This window comes from Rhinolophus ferrumequinum, chromosome X (assembly GCF_004115265.2).
Source record: "Rhinolophus ferrumequinum isolate MPI-CBG mRhiFer1 chromosome X, mRhiFer1_v1.p, whole genome shotgun sequence".
Taxonomy (NCBI): Eukaryota; Metazoa; Chordata; class Mammalia; order Chiroptera; family Rhinolophidae; genus Rhinolophus; species Rhinolophus ferrumequinum.
Window position 1 is genome coordinate 93,558,390 of NC_046284.1, and position 20,905 is coordinate 93,579,294.

Genomic DNA, 20,905 nt, shown 5'->3' on the forward strand with positions numbered 1-20,905 from the left:
CTCACACCTGAGGAAGGGAGAGAGAGAAGGTCTGCAGGGGCATGACTCCCTGCCTCCCAAGCAGCTACCTCTCTGCTCTCCTGGAAGATTGGAAGGAGTGGGGGTCCTTGCCTTGGGGGAAGAGGCAATTCAGGTTCCGTTCTCCCAGTGTCTGGGAAGATTTCTCTATCTATCTATCTATCTATCTATCTATCTATCTATCTATCTATCTATCTATGGGGTGGGGTGCAAGGGAGGGAGGGAGAGAGCATTTGCTTCCTGGGAACCCATTTCTTTAACAGTAATTCCTAGGGGGGCCTCATGCCAGATGAGCAGTGCTGGCTTGCACCTGTGTGATGGTGAGAGGGAGGAGGGGGCCTCAGAGATTGGGAGAGACATTTGAGAATTTCAGAATCCAAAGTCCAGAGAGGGTGAGTGACTTGCCCAAGGTCACACACTGCAGGAGCCAGCGTTAGAAACCAGATCGCTTGTCCCCTCCAGGGTTCTTTCCATTACTATGTACCACCCCCTCACTTTACAAAGAGCCTAGTGTTGCCACCAAAAGAGCTGAATTACCTCATTTTTGAAAGGCGTTATGAATTCAGTTCTATTATGTGGACTGGGGCATGTTGTGAGTGGGCATGACATTGTAATTCATGTCCCGCTTCTTCCATTTCTCTTTGCTGGGTTTTGTGTATCATTGGAAGCAGCCTTAAATCATTATGGGAACAAAGTAGGGAGAAAAATAATAATATATAATCACAAATGAGGAATAGACCATGGAATAGATCCTATTAATTGCCTTCCGTGCAATCCTTATTTTTGGTATTTGCAGAATAATTAAAAGATCACGCTTCCATCGATGGAGATGGTGGGTTAGCACAGAACCCTAAACAGTCACATCACCTGCTGCAGGAATGGCCTGGTGCCACCTGCCGCCTGCGATGCTTTCTGAGTAACACCAAGGGCTGTGCTCCAGTCTGAGTATTTCCTCTCTTCTGAGGAGAAACTCTGGCAACGGCTGTAAAATAAACTCCAGAGCAAGGAAGAAGCTGAAGAGAGGAAATACTCAGCTGTGCATTAATCATAGTCGTCAGGCCTAGAGCAGAGGACAGAGGCTGGTTCGAGGAAAGACAGAACCTAAATTATCTTGGAGATTGATCTTCCCTCCCCCGCACTCCCTGTGCCAGCAAGCAGGTCAGAAAGGTCCCTGCGCAGCCAGTGGCATTGAACGGATGAGGGCGTCCACCGACTGACCAGCATGCTTTGTCAAAGAGAGCCGGGCAGGGATGTCCACACTGTCGTGGGGATCATACCAGAGCTTCCACTTGCCCAGAATGGGCTATATCTTGGAAAGCTACCGAAGAGACCTGTGGGACAAATTCACTGCTGTCGTGTCCTCAGGGGACATCGCTTGTATGCCAGGATGCAGTGAAGGCCATTTCCTCCGGATCCGAATAAAGCACCCAATTACAATGAGCCTGTGAATTGGCCGAGTCACGAAGCTGACCACAGTTGTCTGGAAAGTCTGAGAGACTTCTGTAGACAAATGTTTGGGCTCCAGGAATCGGGCAATGAGTGTCCAGGCAAGAAGGCAAGTTAATTATCCTCCAAGCCTCAGTTTCCTCATCTGTGAGATGGAGACAATAAGAGTACCTTTATTATAGGGTCATTTTCTATACGAAATGAAATTATTAATACATATAAAGTGTTTAGAACTGTGCCTGGCTGATAAAGCCCTTATTAATTCTAGCTATTCTTCAAAGAGCTGCAAAAAGTTAGTGACCCTCCACTCCCCCCATCTCAAGAGCTGTCTGGCTTCAGAAAGTCTATGTGGTGGGTTCTTCCCATAGCATCTCTTCCCTGTTCTAGCTCTCCCCGTGGTAAGAGCATAGTAACCTTTATCAAAGCTCAAAAGCAAGAAAAAACGTTGCCTAGAAGTATGAAAAGGCAGGTGGTTTATATTCTTGCCAAAGGCTGAGCCATAATTTAGTATTGGTGGAGGTGCAGAACTTTCCAAACAGAGCTAGAGAGTCAACATGTTCTGGGGAGGAAGTCCTTCCCTTGAACTTGGCCCCACACTTTTTCAAAGCTTAACTGGGAGGAAGGCAACTCTTCATTCAGATGATAAATTCTTAAGTTCCCATGGTGAACACAACAGTTCAGTTGAGACCTGCTACCAGAAAGAAACAAACTCCTTTTTCGATAGTTACTGCAGTTGGTGAGTTGCCAGGACAATCCTGGAGGGACATGATTCTAGAAGCTCTGTAGGATCTGATCCCAGAAATAGTTGAAGGTTTGGGGGAACAGTGCATGTGTGTGGGAGGCAAACAATATACTTGACTGGAAAGAGCCCAGGTTTGGAGTCAGAATCTCCATAGCCAAACTCGGCTAGATTACATATGTATTTTAGGAGGGCAATTGTAAGAGCTTCAGTTTTCTCAACTATAAAATGTGAATTATAATACCTTACCTATAGGGTGATTTGGGGGCTTATGTGAGGTAACTTGAAAATGGACAAAATAGAGTAACTGAAAAGAGCAAAAGCCCTCAATAAACAGTAGCTATTTTTCTCATGTAGGAATTATTCCTTAAAAGACTTGCTCTGCTATCAAATGCTTCATAGTGACACAGTTGCTGTTACAAGTCAAATGTCATAGAATTGAGAGAACTCCAACTGTCCAAGGTTAACTGTGGCCAGAACCCACTCTTCTGGTTTTAAAGGGTCTCGAGAAGAAAGACGGTCTCACTCCTTTGCCACCAAGTAAGGACCAAATAGTTGGCAAAAGGCAGGTACTCTAGGTTCTGGTTTTAGCTCTGTCTTGCTCTTGGCTAGGATGTCCCTCTCTCATCTCCTGGGGATGATATTCTGTGGCACGTAGCAAGGATAGGATGTCCAAGGCCTGCCCCCAACATACACATCCAGGAACCTTGGCTCCTCTGACAAAGCCCTGTATACACGCGTCCCACGCTTCAATGGGCCTCCCTTGGACCTCCTCAGATGATAGTGGCGCCCAGCTTCATACTTTCCTTTCCTAACTTCTTCCGCTTCAGTCCTCACCAGAACTACAGAGCCAATCCCTGCAAGCCCAGGCACTCCCCTTTTCCTTTAGCACACACCCATAATTGTCTTGCTGTCTTAAACTTGATTTCTTCTCTGGCCATGGTATAGAATGTTGATTCAGTTAGCAAAAATGTATTAAGCATTCAGTCATTCATTTATTATCAAGTTTTTTTTTATTGAGGAATATTGGGGAACAGTGTGTTTCTCCAGGGCCCATCACCTCCAAGTCCTTGTTCTTCAATCTAGTTGTGGAGGGGGCAGCTCAGCTCCAAGTCCAGTCGCTGTTTTCAATCTTAGTTGCAGGGGGTGCAGCCCACCGTCCCATGTGGGAATTGAACCTGCAACTTTGTTGTTAGAGCCACCCGGCTGCCCCTCCTTTTTTTTTGTTTTTAGCAGCTGTATGTGTCAGGTACCACGCTAGGCAGTATGGGATACAGCCACGAACATTATATTTATTCATGTTCATTGCTGGACATTGATGCAAACTTAGTTCACAGCAATGATATACCCTGTTACAGAGTATACAGTCTTGTTGGGGAGATGACAGGCCAGGGAGGGACACTCAGAGCGTATTAAGGAGCTGACAACCAGGCCTGTAGGCTAGCCCTCAGAGGGTGAGGTAGACAGTGGCAAGCCATGAAGTGGCAAGGTTGATAAACCTTGTTAAGGAGTTTGAGTTTTGTTGCAAGTGCAGTGGGAACTGGTGGGGTAGTATCCTGTGACATGTTTTCAAAAGACCTTTCTAGCTGCCATGTTGGAATGGGATGGGTTGGAATGGGGTGAGCATAACAGCACAGAGACCAGAAAGGATAATAATCCTGTATACTAATCCAGGCAAGAGAAGATGGTGGCCGGGCCTCAGGGGGATGTGGGAGAATGGGAAGGAGTGGGTTTATTGCATAGAACATTTGGAAGTAGAATGAGTTAGCCTCGCCATTGGACTGGAGGAAGGTGAGGTGCCAGATGAAGGTGACAGGTCAAGAATGACTCCCCGCCTGTCAGGATTCTGCTTTAAGTGGCTGAGACATTTTCTCTGACAGGGAAGGGAGCTGGGACAAAGGGCAGGTTCCAAAGGAAGAGCTCTTCTCTTTCTTTTTTTCTTTCTTTCTTTTTTTGGAGGGCGCAACTCACAGCGGCTTATGGGGGGATCTAACCGGCAATCTTGGTGTTATTAGCACCACGCTCTAACCAAGTGAGCCAACCGGCCACCCTGACTTCCCTTTTTTAAGGGTCAGTTTGTCCTGCTTTTGACTGTTTTCCCAGGGCCTGGCATTTAGTAAATACCCCAAATATTTGTGTATGAACTCATTCTTTTAGGAATTCAATTTTAGGGATGCTCTGTGGCAGTGAAGCAGTGTGGCTAAGAATATGGCTTTGGAGCTACCGTGTTTCCCCGAAAATAAGACCTAACTGGAAAATAAGTCCTAGTGTTTTTCAGGATGGCATCCCCTGAACATAAGCCCTAATGGGTATTTTGGAGCAAAAATTAATATAAGACCCGGTCTTATTTTCGAGGAAACACAGTAGGACTGCCTAGATTTGAATCCTAGCTCCACCATTTTCCAAGTGACTTTGGAATGTTCTGTAACCTCTCTGTCTCAATTTCCTCACCTGTAAAATGTGGATAATAATTCTACCTTCCTTATAGGGTTATTGTAAGGATTAATAGTTAATTATAGTGCTTAGAAGAGTGCTGCCAGCACTCTGCAAACGTTAGCTATTATTATTAAAGTGGACACAGATTGCCAAGTTGAGATGTCAGGTCTGCAGTTTGATATGGGGGTCTGGAACTGGAAAAAAAATTAAGCGTCATCAGCAAATAGGTGGTATTTAAAGCCAGGGGCCTGGATGAGATTGAGGGGAGGAGATGAGGATGCAAGTCCAAGGCCACTAGTAGAGCACAGAGAAGAACCTAGAAAGAGGCTCAGATGTAGGATGAAAACCATGTGTATGCAGCATCTGGGAAGCCAAGAGCAGCTCAAGGGGGGAGTGGCCAGGGGGTGTTGATGCTTCCAAGACTAAAAGACTAAAAAACACCCCCCCCCCCACTTACGGCAACAAGAAGTGATTGGTGATCTTGAGTGCTTTCTGCAGAATGGCTGGGGAGGATGGAGGTGTGGGTTGAAGTGTGATAATGTATCTATCTATACAGTGGAATTCCAGGAGCCTTGGCACAAACAAGGCCCATCTCCATGTGCTGATAGAAAATGATCTGTAAGATGTAGCAATATGTTTCAGAGGTGAGGTACAGAACAGCTTGTGCAGTGAGTTCCCATTTCTGAAAGTAAAAGGGAGGATGTGCATAGACAAAGAAAGTGGTGGTGGTGGGGGGTGCTCCCCAGCAGTGTAGAAGATGTTTAATGCACATACAAATAAACATGTGTCTACATTCTCTGCTATTTTGTTTTTACATAAACTGTAACATACCCAAATTGTAACAGACTATACCAGTTCATTCTGCACCTTATGTCTTTCCTTTAATAATAATAGAGCTTAGGGGTCAATCACAGAGCAGATCTTTATTTTTCAAATAGCTACAGAATATTCCATTATGTGCATGTACCATCAACGCCATTGCCAGACATTTAGGTTGTTTCTAATTTTATGCTGTTGCAAAGCTGCATTTATCCCAATATCTTAGAATAACTTCAAAACTAGCTGATTTTTAGAGTGCACACAGGTAAGGAAATGGAGGTGCCACATGGATGTAGACGCCTCTTTCCAGAAGTACAGATGTGCAGGGGAGCAGACAAATAGGGAGCTGGGGGAGGAGATGTGCGGTCAAGGAAGGGCATTGTAAAGATGGGAGATTCAAGGGAATGAATACACAGGGTAATTCAGTAATTCAGCCAGGAAGAGCCTCTACATAATATTTTAGCAGATGTAGGAAAAAGACAAAATGGTTTGAGGCCCTGTGCTGGGTGCTGTGGGAATACCAGGATGGATGATGAACACAGGCCTTCAGCAAGGTTCCACTCCAGCAGGGAAGCTATAATGTTTCACAAATCAGTGGCAATACTGTTGTTAGAAAGTGGTTGATTCTGTTACTGAGGTATAAAGATCTACAAACTTCCCATTGGGGTGCTTGCTGGTGGAGTTCGCTCACATTTCCACTGGTTCCTTGGGTTGTCCATCCAGCCGCTGGGGGAAAGAATGACACTTTGCCGGAAATTTGTATCTTTTCCCAATGGGATTAAATGACATGCGTGCCCTGGAAGGCTAAAAAAAATCGGAAATAAATAAAAATCCTAAGAATTTGTTTTCCTCATGGCTTTGCTTCTGGTCTTGTAAATTGTATATTTAATCAAAGGTACTCCACTGTCTTTTTTTTTTTTTAACTATTGAAGAGCCATTTAAATGTCAACATAAGTGATTCCCTCCCAAATAGTGCTGTTTATACATTACTTCCCCTAATAGACCATAATGATTCATAAGGAGGCATTTTGCGCCTCTAAATTGTAGGCCTATTGAAATATAAATTAAGATGATAAATAATTTGACCTTACCTGAGAATACTGAGTATTTACATGTGTCAAATACAAAATTACCCTGGATATCAGGGTCCCTAAAAGGCAGCCTTCCACCCCTGGCTTAATTCAATAAATAAAACGGTTTAGAAATTTCCTTTAGAGTGTGGAGGAAAGACAAGGGGCATACACAAAAGAACGGGCCCGGGCACCGGCCATCCCCGCCCTCCCGACTTCCCATTAGGCTGCGGGGGACGCTGACCTCTCTCCCGGGGAGTGACAGGAGGGTGCGAGCAGCCCCGGTGCGCCCCCGGAGCTCTCCCCCCAACTCCTCCCGCAACGCGGCTGGAGTTTCTAAACATGGAGTTTTCACGGGAACTTTGCCAGGCCGAGTTCGCAGCCCTCCCGGGTCCCCGCAGCGGGATTCGCCAAGTTGCCGGCGCCGCGCGGCCTCCGCCCCTCCTCCCTCCACAGGGAGCCTCTGACCTGGCGGCCTCCTGCAGCTCTGCAAAGCCGCTCCGCCGGGTTCTGCACCCTAGAGAACGCGGAGCCTCCCGCGCTCAGCACCCCCTCCCGACCCCAGAGGGTGGCAGCTGGGCGCCCTCAGCCGGCCCGAGCCAAGCCGGCCCGCGGGGCCTGTTTGTTTGCCGCCGCCGGCGCTCGGAGCCCGGGGCTCGGCGAGCTCCCCACTCCCGGGGCCGGGACCGAGACGCGGGGGTCGCCGAGGAGGAGGAGGGGCGAAGGCAGCGGCCGGCCCAGGCTGGGTGTGTAGGCTGCTGGCTCTGGGTTTTTGTTTTGTTTTGAAGCTGGGTGTGGGGGAGGGGCAGCACCTTGTCAATGAGAAATTTCCTGTTCGCAAGACTACTCTGCTTGCAGTTTCTGTCCTGCCCTTGAACTGACAAGTAGATCTCGGCAGCACCGGCCCCCAACAGTCCAGCCGCGCGCGCGCGGGGGTGGGAGCGGGGTCACCCGCGCCGCGGCGCCCAGGCCCGGGGAGCCCGGCTAAGCGGGGCCGACGCCCGCTCTCCCGGTTCCCGGGCGCACTCGTGAGCTCGGAGCAGAGCGGTGACTAATCTGCGGCTCCGGGCTTCTTGGCGCGCAGCCCGGGCTCGCCTTCCGCCCCTCGTCCCTCCCCCTCTCCGCTGTCTTCCCGGCCCCGCAGCGCCTAGCTCCGCCGAGAGAATCGCGCGGGCCAGCGCCGCCGCCGCCGCGTACCCGGGAGTGTGGGAAGCGGGTCGAGGCGGGCGGCTCTGAGTCGTCTCTCCAGTCAGTCTTCTTAGACCCAGGCCCAACTGTGCGTGTGTGTTCACTCCTTCCCCATAAGCACTTTAATCTGCGCTTCCTCTGCGCCGCGGAGGAACCAGGACGAACCAGTATTTTTAACCCCCTGCGTGCCGCCCCACGGTGGGCTCCGTGGGGAGGGCCGCGTTGGAAGACTGGTCGACACGGGGGCGATCAGTTTGGTTTGGCAAGCCAGAGTCTGTTGGAGCCCGACCGGATCCGAGGAGCTTGCCCAAGCGCGGCAGGCTCTCCCGGGGAGAGCAGGCCGCGAGGCCCGGGGCGTCTCGTTAATGTTCAAGCCCGCCCTGGGGCAGCGCAGTAACTCGACCTGCCCGGCGAGGCGAGGTGCGGGCTTGAAAGGCCGGGCAGGCGAAGGCTTCTGGAGGGGATCGGGAGGCCCCGGGGGAATCGGCCTTCACGCACCCTGCCCACTGGTGCGTGAACCGCTCCCAACCCCGGGAGGGGGCCTGGCGCCCGCCCCGCAGTCTCGCCTCTGGCCACGGCTCCCTCCCCTGGCCTGGTCTCGCTGGGGAGTTAATGATTGATTTACTGGCTCCGCAAGGCCGGCGCCCTCCCAGCTATTTGTCCAAGCTGAGGAGTTGCTGGCGAGCGGCGCAAAGGCCGGGAGAGCGGGGGTCGCGGGAACGAGAGGCCACTTGATCAGCCCCCCACTGAGCGGCTCTAGCCGTGTCCTGGGCGAACCCGCTGGAGGCCCGGGCTGGGCGAAGGGAGCATTGGGAAGCGCCACACGTAAACGGGTTGGCAGCTGGTGATTAGGCCGTCCGGTTTTATGAGTCATAATGGGCCGCCCGCCTGGCCCTCAACCTGCTCGCAGTGGACCCGGCGCTCCGGGGTCCACGGGGTTGACTGTTCCGCGCTGCGCAGAAGGGGATGCTCTGGGGGGCCCGGGCCGCCGAAGGCGTTGCGCAGGATTTCCTCATTTCTCGCAGAAGGCAACACAAACACCCTAAATCAAACCGCTCCGACAGCCGAGGGCTCCACACAGACACATCAATAAGGATTTTCGCCTCCCGCGTTCGAACGCACTGAAACACTTGTCCTATTTTTATGCAAATGACACCACACAAATAGATCTCGCAGGCCTGGGAGTGGGGCGAGAGGAGGAGGGGCGCCGCCGCCCCAGCCTGGGGGCTGCCAGGGGGGAGGGAGTCCCAAGCCTGCACCCTGGGGCCCGCGCCGGCTCGGGCGCAGCGGGGGCTGGTACTGGCCAGGCGGCCCGCCCCGCGCGCGGTGGCTCCCTGCCAGCGCCAAGTCGGCCGCGTCCCCAGGCTGCCTGCAGAGGCGGATTAGGGAAGGAGCGAAGCGAGCCTGTGACTAATCGCGGGGCCTCGGACCGGAGCACCAAGGCCATGTGCGACTGACAGGATCGACACTAGCAGAGGACACGGCGACGCCTCGCTTAATTGCAGGCTTAAAAAATTGCCGCCTGAGCAGCTCAGGTGCGGGAGCCACGGCGTGCGCGCTGAACTGGGGAGCGCGCCAGGGGGGACCTGCGCTCCCGCTCCGGAGAGGGAGATTTGGTGTCTCCTGGATTCAGGGACCTGTCCCTCCTGTCCTACACTCTCCAGGAGTGTTGCTGAGCAGGCCAGTAGAGTACGGTCCAGCTCCCAGGCCTAGGATTCTGACCCTTTCCCCATGGAGCCCACGGTCGCACTTTCTCGCCCTAGATCCTATAAAGGAGGCTGTGCAGTTGGGGATGAGATATTGTAACAAACTCTGAATATAAAAATCACACACGAACCACTTCTCTTCCCTTCCTTCTCCACCGGCTGATACAAAGCCCGGAATGACCAAGAGAGGAGGTAAGTCAGGACTGCCAGGAGCCAGGTCACCACCAAGTGCCCAAAACTTGGGGCTCACAGACATGCACCCTAGGCTCTTCACCCCTGGTTACAGTCCCTCTGGCCCAGACCTTCTTCTTGAAGCGCTTAGGCCTCGGGGGAGAAGGGGGAAGCGTGGATAGGCCGCCTGGCGCGCGCGTGTGCGCGCGCGCGTGTGTGTGTAGAGTGTTAGGCGGGGTGGCGGGGAACCCAGTGAGAGAAGTTTCCACCACGCTCTGGTCGGTTGCTGCCAAAATCCCCGGGCCCCTCCCCGCCCGCACCGCCTTCCTTTGCCACCACAAGTTTGGTTTAACGAGAGCTTGGGACAAAAGCAAACGTTTTCTATAGATCCCGAAAACAAAGGCGAAAGACGCGCGGGGCCGCGGAGGAGCGGCTGCTAGCGTAATGGTGCCGGGCCGACAGCAGAGCATTAGAACTGCAAAAGCCGCGCGGGCGGGAGGAAGTGCGAGGCGGGAGGCGGGAGCGCGGGGAGCGCGGGGAGGGCGGACGGGGGAGGGGCGCTGCGCCATGTTTCCGTGTCACCCGCCGAGTCGCCGGCGCTGGGCTCGGCCGCCGACTCCCGCCTGCCTCCGTAACAGCAGAAAGCGTGCGATTAGCAGCCAGCCAGACAGGCGGGGACTCCGGGCCCGCGGGGCCGCCGCACACGCCGCCCGCGGCCGGGGCCCGCGCCCCCCCCCCACCCGCCCGCCGGGTAATCATCCTCCTCGCTGCAGCGCTGTGTGCACTCTCATTAGAGCAGGGAGGCTTTTCTCTGCGCACTCGCTCGGCTCCCGCTGGCAAAACAACGCCTTCCCCGGCCGGGCCCTGGGCCAGGACTGCTGGGGAGGGCCGGACGGGGGAGGGGTTGGTGAAGCAGGGCGAGCAGCCCAGGTCATTTGGGCCGCCCGATCTCCGAGCACGGAGGAGATGGGGAAGAGTCCTTCGGCTCTCCCCACGTGGGGTGGCAAAGCCCGAACCCCGTACCAGACCTTTCGTGGGGGAGGGGAGTTGCCGGTGCCGCCATGACCTACTCTCGTCCCCAGCCCAAGGCTAGAGTGGGGGCCATGGGGAGATGAGTGTGTCTGGTTTAGAGAGCGGGGGAGGACACCGGGAAGGCTCCCAAAACAGGTTTTGCCCCATCTGTCTTGCGAACGACCTCTTAAGGCCAGGAGCCCCATCCCACGGGAGGTGACCGTTCAACCCTCAGGAGACCCCAGTTCCTAGGATTCAGGCTTGATCTCACAGAAGGGGTGAGAAATGGGGGCGGCCGAGGAGGGGCTACTCCTGACCCTGAGCTTCGGAGCCCCATTTTCTCCTCCGCGATCTCTACACACTACAGTAGGCTGCCTCTCCCGGCACCACGCTCCCAGCTGCAGGGCCCGGGAGCAGGTGTTCCTGCCCGGCCGGAGTGGCGGCTCCGCGCCCCTCCCGTCCCAGCTGCGGGACCGGTGGGTGGAGGGGGGGCGCTTATGGCGATTGGTGTAGAGGGAGGTCTGACTGGAGCCCGAGAAGGGTCCTGAGGGCTTTAATGGGGATGCCCCAGGGCGAGTGCGGCCGCTGGGGCCAGGAGGGATCGAGGATGAAGTGCGGCCGGCCCACGTCAGGAACAGCCCTGGGGGCCAACGGACGCCGCTCTGGGTGGCGCAAGGGCTTCCGGTCCCGGTGACTGCGGCGGCGGCGAGGCGGCTGGGAAGTTCCCGGGGCGGCCGCGAGGAGCACCCTCCCCTGGCTGCCGCCGCCTCGCAGCTTTCGGAGCGGCGCCCTAGGAGCCTCTCCGAGTCTGGCAGCGCCAATCTGGGCTGGCGCGGGGCTGGGGGCTGCGAGGTGGTCCCAGCCCAGCCCCCAGCGGGGAGGAGGAGGCCGGGGCCAGAGACCCCGCGCGAGCTGCGGCGCTCCTCCCTGCCCCTCCCCTCGCCGCCGCCGCTGATATGGCGGGCACGTGAAGCGCAGCTCGGCGTCTCGGCGCCAGCCAGGGAGCGGCCTGCCCCGCCGGCTCAGCTTACCCGCGGGCCCAGGAACGCGGAACCGAGCCCGGCCGGGCCCCGCAGAGCCCGCGCCCCCGCCCCACTCCCAGCTCGCTGCGGCCCCGCACCCCCTCTGCGCCCAGCCTTGGGGCCGCGCCAGACGACTCGCCCGAGGGGAACTCAGGCTGACTAATGGGTCGCTTGTGGGCCTTACGTGAGGCCCGGCTGTCAGCGGATGCCCGCTAGCTCGGCGCCTACGCCGCGGTCTGGCTCTTCGGGGAAGGGCGAGAGGAGGGGTTTCCCCGCTCGGCGGTTTCTGCTCCCCGGGGACAATCCGGCCGGCCGAGGCTGGCCTCGAGCTTTAGATTGTGCAGCCCGGCCCAGAGGGGGCAAACTCAGTGTATGCCCGGCGCCAAGGTGCGAACCTGGGAATGGGGGATGAGGTGGGAGCTTTGGAGCTATGAGCCGGAGGTGCGCGCGGAGGCTCATCAACTTGGTCTGGGGCGCCGGCCTTGATGTTAGCGATCGGGGCCAGCCTCTGGGGCTAGGGATAATTTACTGGCCGCCCTGCGGGCTTGGAGTTCAATACCGAAACCTCCCTCAATACAAACTCATCCGGAAACCCCTTCGTGAGATTTTTGTGCGGAAAAAGGATTTTTATAAAAGTCCCCGAGAGTCCAGTTCGGCCAAGTTAGCAGGTTCTGGAACGCGTGATGCCTTCTTCCTTTCTAGGGGCCTGTAAAAATCAGTTTCTTATTATTTCTCATTAACAACCACTTTGTGTTGACGTAGTTATAGGACTCTCCCAAATATAACTACCTGTTTAGTTTCAACACACGAGCGCGATGGTGAAACACAAACACCTAAGAGTAGGAAAACCCGGCTGCGAGCTTGGGGCTGGATGCAGGATAAATCCGCATCACGCATCCCTGGTTTTATTCAGCCTAATTACACTAGTAATCCTGCCCCCCACGAGAAAGCCTAAAACCCTGGAGTCGAGGTGCGACTTTTCCTGGAGAGCCCGGCCAATGGGAGGAGGGCTGCAGGCGTAGAGGTGGGTTTTAAATGTCACTTCCAAATGAAAATGCTTCCCTTCAGCCTTTTTCTTTTTTTGATGCAGTTTTTTGAAAGGAGCATTTTGGCGAGATAAGAAGTGACCGATCAAAATCGCTGAGGGGAGGTTGTAAGCAGCCGCTTTGCCCCAGCTTAACGTTATCTTATCTTTCGCACTTGCACAGCGGAAAAAAAATTGGCTTATCTTCATCCCCACCCCCTTCTCGCCTTAATTGCTAAAAAACACTGGTGTGTTAAACCGGGAGGAAGGAGGTCTCTGGATCGTCAGTGGAAAAGGAAGATTCAAAAATGTGGGCGCCTGATGGAAGCAAGGGGGGCAGGATTTATTCTTTTCCCCAGGCCTTTCCTAGTACATCGTAGAGGAGCCAGTCGGGGTGGAAGGCTCGATGGCCAGATTTTGGTGTGTGTGTGGGGGGGAATTTTGGGGGTGGCCTTGGGTCCTGTGGCTTCCCTAGGCCTCACTTTCTCGCGCTGCGTTTCCCAACCTCTCCTCCCCTTCTCCTCTCGAAAGCTGGCGGTGGGTTTCGGATTGAGGCCTCTCACTCTGCCTTCATCTTCCCTCACACATACATCCTCCTTTTGGGGAGAGGGATGCAAGACTGGGATGCATGGCCTGCTGGAAATCATTAAAATATATGCGAGTGTCTGCAAACACACTTTTAAATCATGGCGTTTCCCCTCCACGCTGGTATATTTAAACTCCAGAGCGAGCTGGATCTCCTCCCTCTCAGTCGTTTGTCTGTGTCACCGACAGGCCGCTAATGGCCGGGCTTCCAGGCGCTGTGCATTATGCATTAGCCTCCTCCCTCCGCCGCACACAGAAGGTTCTGTCAGGCCTCGCAACACAAACCACCTCGCGTGCCCCCACCCTCCGCACTCGCGGCTGGTGGCTGCACGGCTGCTAACGCACTGGAGACACAGGGATGGGGAAGCATCAAGCGGGGGGGGGGGGGGAGGCAAGGCAGAGCAGAGTGGTCCCAGAGGGGGAATGGGAACGGGTAAAAGTGCCGTGGATTAGGCCGCTTGGATTCCTCTCCCTTGCGCCAGCCCCCAGCTTTGCTCCTGGCTGCGACCTTCCTGAGACACAACCACCCCGCGCCACTCACCTCTGTGCCTGACTTGGTGGGGACCTCAGAGGTATTTAGAGACAGATCAGCGCAGCGTTTCCATTTGCTAGGCTGTACTCCCTTCCTGCCCCGAGCGAGGAGTTAGCGGGGCCTTCTAGATGCCTCCAGCCCCCCGGGTGGTGCGCCTCCGCAGGGGTCCCGCGGAAGTGGAGGAGTTAAACGGGATCCAAGATGACTGGGACGGAAGGCCGGCGTGCTGGGTCCGCGGCCGAGTAGTTTGATGGTTCTCAGCCCCTCCCCGCCGTTTCCCCCCACTGTCCCAGGGCGGGTAAAATAGGAGCTGGGGGCGCCTTGCTAAATAAGCAGCCAGGGCAGGACGCGGCGGCCGGGTTTATCTGCAGAAGCGCGGCGGCTTCGAGGACTCTTAAGCTGGTACCAGGTGGAGTGCAAGACCGGACCTCCCCGAAGCCGTCTACGTTTATGCTTATTCCGCTGAAACCCATCTACCCAGCAGGCCCCTCAGTGTAAACAGCAGTTCACCCAGTGGTCTCTGGGTTTGGGGAGCTCAGAGCCTGACACTAACGGAGCCCAGACCAGAAATTCCGAGAGGCAGCTGCTGCTACCACGTTGGGCCTGCCTTTTGGACCCTCCTACCCAAATAGCCCAATAACCCTTCAAAAGCTAGGCAGAAAGAGCGGCCATATTCAAGCTGGCCATCCCTAAGTCTAGAGGTCTCCATGGAAGGCAGCTACCCTGAGATGTCCCGGATAACTGAAATTCCTATGACGAGGATGCCGTATGTTTGGAGCGTGGGCCAGCTGCTCTTTTAAGGACCACTGGGTAAGCCCTGAGTTCTTTTACAAAGTGACCAGAGAACATTGTTAGTGTGTTTCTTAAAATAGTTAACATTAATAGGCTGGCTCACAGTAAAAATATGTAAAGTAATGTAAATATGTAAAATAATGTGAAGTAACAATACATTATCTGTAATCGCCCAACTCCCATCTATTCCAATAACCAGTGTCATAAACGAAAGAACAGCCTCTGAATGGCACCATTGGGGGCCTACAGAGCTTTATCATTTAGATCCTACACGTATGTTACAAACACCCCCCCACACACACACACATAATGTTGGGATTCCAGGGTCCCCCAAACACTAGGTAAGGTCCTCACCATGGGATGCATGGCCATTTCCCTAGGCCTGGACGGTGATTCAAAGTGTGGAAAGAGGCCTTGGCAGGCCTTGCACAGTCAGCCTGGCCTGAAAAGGGCCGCCAGGCTTCAGGCCTGCTCCCTGACTTGCCTACCTGCTTGTCCAGTTGCAGAGCCTGGATAGAATCTGTAGCAGGAGAGTGCCTGAGAGCCTGAGGTTGAGCCCTAAGTTATAACCTGGTAGACCCTTCCAAGGGGACCAGAGGTGGGTGGGGGAAGGGTGGCCCACCACCGCTTAATTCAAGCACCTTTCCTTTCGGAGCCTATTTCTTTATTTCTCTACTGCCTGTGCGGCCTCCCTTCCCTTGCTGGTACTCGCTGGCTCTCTCCGCCTCCTCTGCTTTCATTGAAATCCTCCCCTTGCTGAGTGCCTGGTATGGCAGCCTGACCCCCAGGTCAGCTCCCGAGGGGCTCATAGGAGAGCTGGGAAGGAGGCAGCAGGGTAAGGCCCTGGCTGCCAGAACACGCTGCAGGCTCCTCAGTGTCCCAAGTTCCCAGAGCCCCTTCCTGAGTGGGACCTAAGGCGGGACTGCCCTTCATGAGAGTTCTGCTTCTCCCTGGAACAATTCCAACTAACTGGACCAATAAGTATAAACTACCTCCCTTCCCCTCTCCCCCTCTGTCTTGGAGCACCTCGGGGAAAATCTCACATTTTAATTCCCAGTGAGTCATGAGCACCCCCCCCCCACAAACACACACACACACACACACACACACACACCACACACTCATGCCTCTTAGGACTCCTTTAATATTTTTAAAATCCCACAGAGTTGGAAAATGTGTCCCTCGGAGATGGAAGAGAAACCCCTTAATCCCACCAGCCTGTACGAGTATACCTTGGAGGCGAGACTCCTTAAAAAAGTGTGTGAATGCTGCAAATTACGTCAAAGGCAAATTTACTGGCCTGTTTGTCTCCAGCATCAAATTTCTCCCACAGTCAGCCCTCCTCTAGGCCCCTTCGCATTTACAGTGTGCCCCCTCCCTATTCATTTTAACCTTAGGACTTTTAAAGTTAGACAAACTGGCCCCTTTGTCAGCAGCCCCGGGAGGCCACAGGACTCCAAGAGACTGCAGGCTCTGAGCTCTCGCTTGGTTCCGGGATTTTTCCAAAAGTTTTGTACCGTTATATGCAACTGTTAACTCCGGGAAAACGCTGTTCCGGGGCGAGAGATGGGGAGGCATGGGAAGGGGAGAGAAGGTGGCCAGGCACAGGGCCAGGGTCTCTGTGGCAGCCTAACCAAGCCGGAAGAGCCTGGCATGGCTCCCCACGAGCGGCTCACAGTGGCACAGGGGCCTTCTTGCCTGGAACCACATTCAAGAGAGTTCCCCCACAAATACCAAACTTCAGCCTTCCCGGTTATTTTAGATTTGTTTTGAATAAAAGGAGTCGCTTCAAAAAGAAATGCTGCTACAACACATAACCAAAGGCCTTTTCTCCAGCTGCGTCTGTAACTCGCATGCGTTCAGTCTAATAACTTTTAATGTCTGGCCCTAAAATGTCTTTATAAAAAATAGCTTTACAGCATAATAGTCCAGGTGTCTTTCTGCTTGTTACCGGAGATTAAAAAAATGTGTGGGTTAGCTTTCAGAGACATCCACCTCCAGAAGGACGGGAAGGAAAAGGCGTGCATTCCATCATGCAGGCACAGGTCCTGCAAGTGGTGGTGGCCCAGCAGGGCTGGGCACTGCTCGCAAGCGCACTTGCCTGCCTGTCTGTCTTTTGCATCAGTTGTTATAAGCAGCTCTGGAGCATAAAGATTTAATTCTGCTCAAAGTTTCAGGTTTCAAACGGTAGAGATGTTTCACTTCTGCTTTGAAAGGGGCTGTTTTTATAACTATGTGCTGAGAACTAAAGCAGAATAAATAAAATCGCACCTAACACCAGTCCTGCAGTCAGTATTAAGTCTAATTTTTAAAAGAGATCAGCTAGCTAGAGCTGTCTTGGCCTTGACCTTGACTTAGTAATCAACTTGAGATGCTTTTGATTATTTTTGGCATGGAGACACTCCAGGATATTTTAAAACTTTCCGTGTGGATTTACAAGCCACCTCCATTTCGGATTGATGTTCTCATCGAGCCTGCACCATCTTGTTCTTAGGCAGAAAGAGACTCCCCATCCCCAGCTGAAAAGACCCTAGCGAGGAGCCTGATGGGGTCACCTTTTGCCGCGACGTCCGGGTCCGCCGTCTGGGTGCGGTTAGGCCGGAACACCCCTCCCCCACTCCCACCCCTTCCCGCCAGCTTCTAGAACTGGGCCTTCTCGGCTCTCCCCAGAGGCTCTGCGCTCCGGGGAGGCCGGAACCTCGCCTCTCTGCTCCCCCTCCCGCCTGCCTGACCCTGTCCTCCCCCCGCGCCCAGCGCCGTGCCGGGTGCGCTGGAGAAGCTCAATACGTGTCAATTGAATTAACTGCTGCGGGCGCGGGCTGTACGATCAGCACGACGTTACCAAGTGGAAATTTATGGGGCGAATGGTGTAAGCCAAAAGTTGCTCCAGGTCAAGGAAAATAAAACGCGGGAGATAATCTCCCGAGGTGGAGGTTAGGGGCCAGGACAGACCCTCCAGCCATCTGAGGTGTACACTGTGAAATGCCCGCGGACACTCGGGCAGATCTCCGCTCCCCTACGGTCCCAACCCCTCCACCCCCGCCTCCTAGGGCCCCAAGGGCTGCCTCTTCCACCCCCCACCCTCGCCTTTCCAAACAATTCCCATACAATTGAAACGTCCGGGGAACTCGGGTGCGGAGTTCGGGCGGAACGGCCACTGGTGCCCGTGGCGGTGTTTTCAGGTAGCTCTCGACGCCGAAATGGAAAAGGGCTCCTCCGGGAGGAAGGGGCGCCCCAGGCAGGGAGTGGGCGCCGGCGGGCTCTCGCCAGACTCTGCTTGGTCTCGGAAGGGACGCGCGGCCGGGAGAGCGCAGCGCTGGTGGCGAGAGGCAGAGGCGGCTGCCACTGGGGTTTGACAGCTTTGGCTGAGCAGAGTGCGAGGCGCTTTATGGTAATTGCGGTCCTCCACTGGCCTTCTGGGTAGCGAGGGGAGTCTCGGCGCGCGGCTGGGAGAGCCACCCCCGCCGCCCCCCATCTCCTGGGCTCGGGATCTTCGGGCCAGCCTCGCCGCCGCCGCCGCCCGAGTCGGTTTGGGGCTCGCCCGGGACGCGCGCCCGGAACGGGTGTGCGCAGCCAACTCGGTTCGAGCGGGGGCGGAGAGGACCAGGGGCTTGGGAGCCACCACCCAAGTGGTCCGAGGTTCGGACCGCGAGAGGCGAAACGCGCCAGGCCGGGAATCGGTGACGTCTGGGGCAACTCAGGAAAACCTTTCCTGAGGAATCACCCCTCCGAAAGCTGACAGCCTAGGCGCCGCAGCGGAGGGTGAGCGGAGGCTGGGGGAGCTCAAACTTGCGAGAGCTGGAGGAGGCGGCGGGAGGGCGGCTGTCGCCCGAGCGCTGCGCCTGAGGGGGGAGGGGAGGCGGCTGCTGGGAGGGAGGGAGAAAGGGCGGGCGGAGGGAGGAGGAGGAGGAAGAGGAGGGAACGGGGAGGGGGGACGCGTTGGGATCGCGGCGTGCGGCGGCAGTCGGAGCCCCGGCTCCCAGCGGCAAGGTGAGGCAAAGCTACGCTCCTGGTTGAACGCCGGCCGAGCTCAGCGGCTGCGGAGGAGACGCGCCGGAGCCCAGACCGCGACCGAGAGCGGGAGCGAGGCGGGCGGCGGCGGCGGAGGGGGAGCCCGCGAGCCGCCGGGCGGGGAGCCCAAGCCGCGCTGTCGCCGCGCAGGGACGACTTGGCCAACACACACACACACTCTCACACACACACACACCCAGCCCGAGCGGGCGCTCGCGGCGATCCATCAACATGGCGCTGGGGCTTCTGCCCGAGCGCGGGCGGCAGCAGCACTGGCGCGGGAGCTGCTGAGCCCGGCCGAGCCCGGCTTAGCTGCGGGAGCCCGGAGGATCGCTGGGGGCCGTCGCCACCTGCCCGGAGGCTTTGAGCCCGCCCCGCCCCGCCCCCACCCCGCTCAGAGCCCACCCCTCCGCGGGGCCGACCCCGAGGGCAACCGGCTGGCAGCAGACGGCGAAGGAGGCGAGCGAGCCAGGCGCCGCGAGCAGGCTGCGAGCAGCCGGGGACGGCAAACTTTGCTGCTCGCCCGCTTCCCCGGCCCGGCTCCATCTCCGCTCGCTACTGTAGCCACCCCACTTTCCCCCCACCTCGCACACCTACCCAGCCGCCCCTGGCTCCTTGCCGCCTCGACTCTGCTCGGGGGGGTAAACTTCAAAGCGCCGGATCGCAGGCTCTCTGCTTACTCCCCGGCCAGGGATTTCAGGTCAGTGCCCGGAACACCTTTCCCCGGGGAGGGCGGGAGGGCGGGCACGTCGCGGGCTTCAATCGGCCCCCTTCCGTGGGGCCCCCACCCGCCGCCGGCTGCTCCTCCGACTCTCTCGCGTACCCCACGAAGCTTTCGCCTTGCATTTCCCTTTAGCTGCTGTGCTCGCTTTCGTTTTTATTTCTTAGGTCTAAGTTATTAAAAATGCAGCCAAGTTAAGCGGCCCCGCGTGGGCACCAGGTTAGGGGCGCGGCGGGGGGCCTGCCGCCTCCCGGGGGGCCAGGAAGAGAGCAGGGAGTTCGGCGAGTGGAAGTTTGCAGCCTGTATGTCTGCGTGCGCGGGAGCGCGGTCGCCGCTGAGTGCTGCGAATTGGGCGCGGGAGGGAGGGGGGAGAGCTGGGCTGGAAACTGGGAAGCTCGGCTCAGCGTTAGCTCGCGAGCAGGAAGGGGAGGGCGGCGGGCACCCGTCTGCTTTCTTTTTCGACTCGGGAAAGAACTGTAAAAATCCCCAGCCGCTGCCGCTTCGTCTCGCCTCTCCGGGGGCCGCTCGTTCCTCCTAGTGGAACGCGGCGTGTGCGGGCGCCCCCGCCGAGCCGAACTCGACCTGCTGCCACCGCCGCTCAACTCGAGAGGGGAGTCCCGGGTGTTTTGGGGTTTTTTTGTTGTTTTTTTGGTTTGCCCAAAAACGCAAATCACGTGGACTTAAAAAAAGAAAAAACTACTAGGAAATCGACCAGAGCGAGGGGTTCCGACTCGGCCAGTCCACCCGCCCGCCAGGTCAGATGCTTTGTTTTGTAAATGTTTTTGTAAAATCTCTATCCGCGATCCCCTTCCACCTTCTCTCCGCTGCGGGGTAGGTTTTAAGTTCTGAGCCCCCAGGGTTGGGGGTAGGATGTGCGGGGGCGGTGGAGGGGAGGGAGAACAGGGCGGTGGGGGGGGGGCGAGACCTGAGCCCTCTGCTGGGCCGCGGGGATGGTGGGAAGCCCTGTAGGGCATGTGCGAGTCTGTGGCCGAAGGAAGTTGGTCCCACTTCGAGGGCGTGCGGCGCTGAGGCGGATGGCGAAGAGGAACTTGCGCACCCAAGCGCGATCCTCGGCCGCGGCGGGGAGGGCGAGGCGCCGCGGGGCCCGCGCTGGGAGCAGGCAGGCGGCTGCGCTGCAGAGCCTCCGCCAACTCGGGGGCTCCGGGCGGCGGCGACGTGCGCCTGCTGTTTACGAAGCAAGCCCTGGGGCGCCGAGTGAGGAGCCCGGCGGCTCGCGGCACGCGGGGTGCCGGCGGGCTTCCCGGCGGCTCGCGCACTCGAGTGGGCACATCCCCGGGTCCCCGAGACGGCGGAGTCTGGTCGCGTGTAGGCCGAAGCCGGGCGAGGCTTAATTTGCTGTTAATGAATCTTTTCCAGAAAGTCCGTGATCTCCAGCTAGAGGCTGTGAGAGTGCCTGCGCGCGAGGGCGCGCGCTGCCGGCGTCTGAAGGGTGGGGGGTTGGGGGAATGGCAGAGCGAAGGAAGGGGGAGGGTTATGTGTATTTAAAAACAAACCTTAAAAAGAAACCAGCGCTCTTCAAATAGGTATTCGCACAGCCTCACTGTGTCTAGACTAGACAGCTCAGGGTTTTAGCTGGGTTTTTTTCTTCCCTTT

The 20,905-nt window shown here is 56.4% G+C and overlaps 1 protein-coding gene across 11 annotated transcripts in view; it reads left to right on the plus strand.

The window, feature by feature from the left end:
• BCOR (BCL6 corepressor) overlaps positions 1-20,905 on the plus strand; it is a 113,865-nt gene that overhangs the window by 51,058 nt on the left and 41,902 nt on the right. For 2 of the 11 annotated variants that reach the window (XM_033106725.1, XM_033106777.1), the window contains exon 1: positions 18,522-19,270. The exons of 5 other annotated variants lie outside the window; for them this stretch is intronic. The gene's annotated coding sequence lies outside the window, so the exon portion shown is untranslated. Of the gene's footprint in view, positions 1-17,970; positions 18,322-18,512; positions 19,271-19,765; positions 20,047-20,905 lie in introns of those variants that run through there. 4 more of the 11 variants (XM_033106746.1, XM_033106741.1, XM_033106768.1 and 1 more) reach the window with 4 other exon arrangements.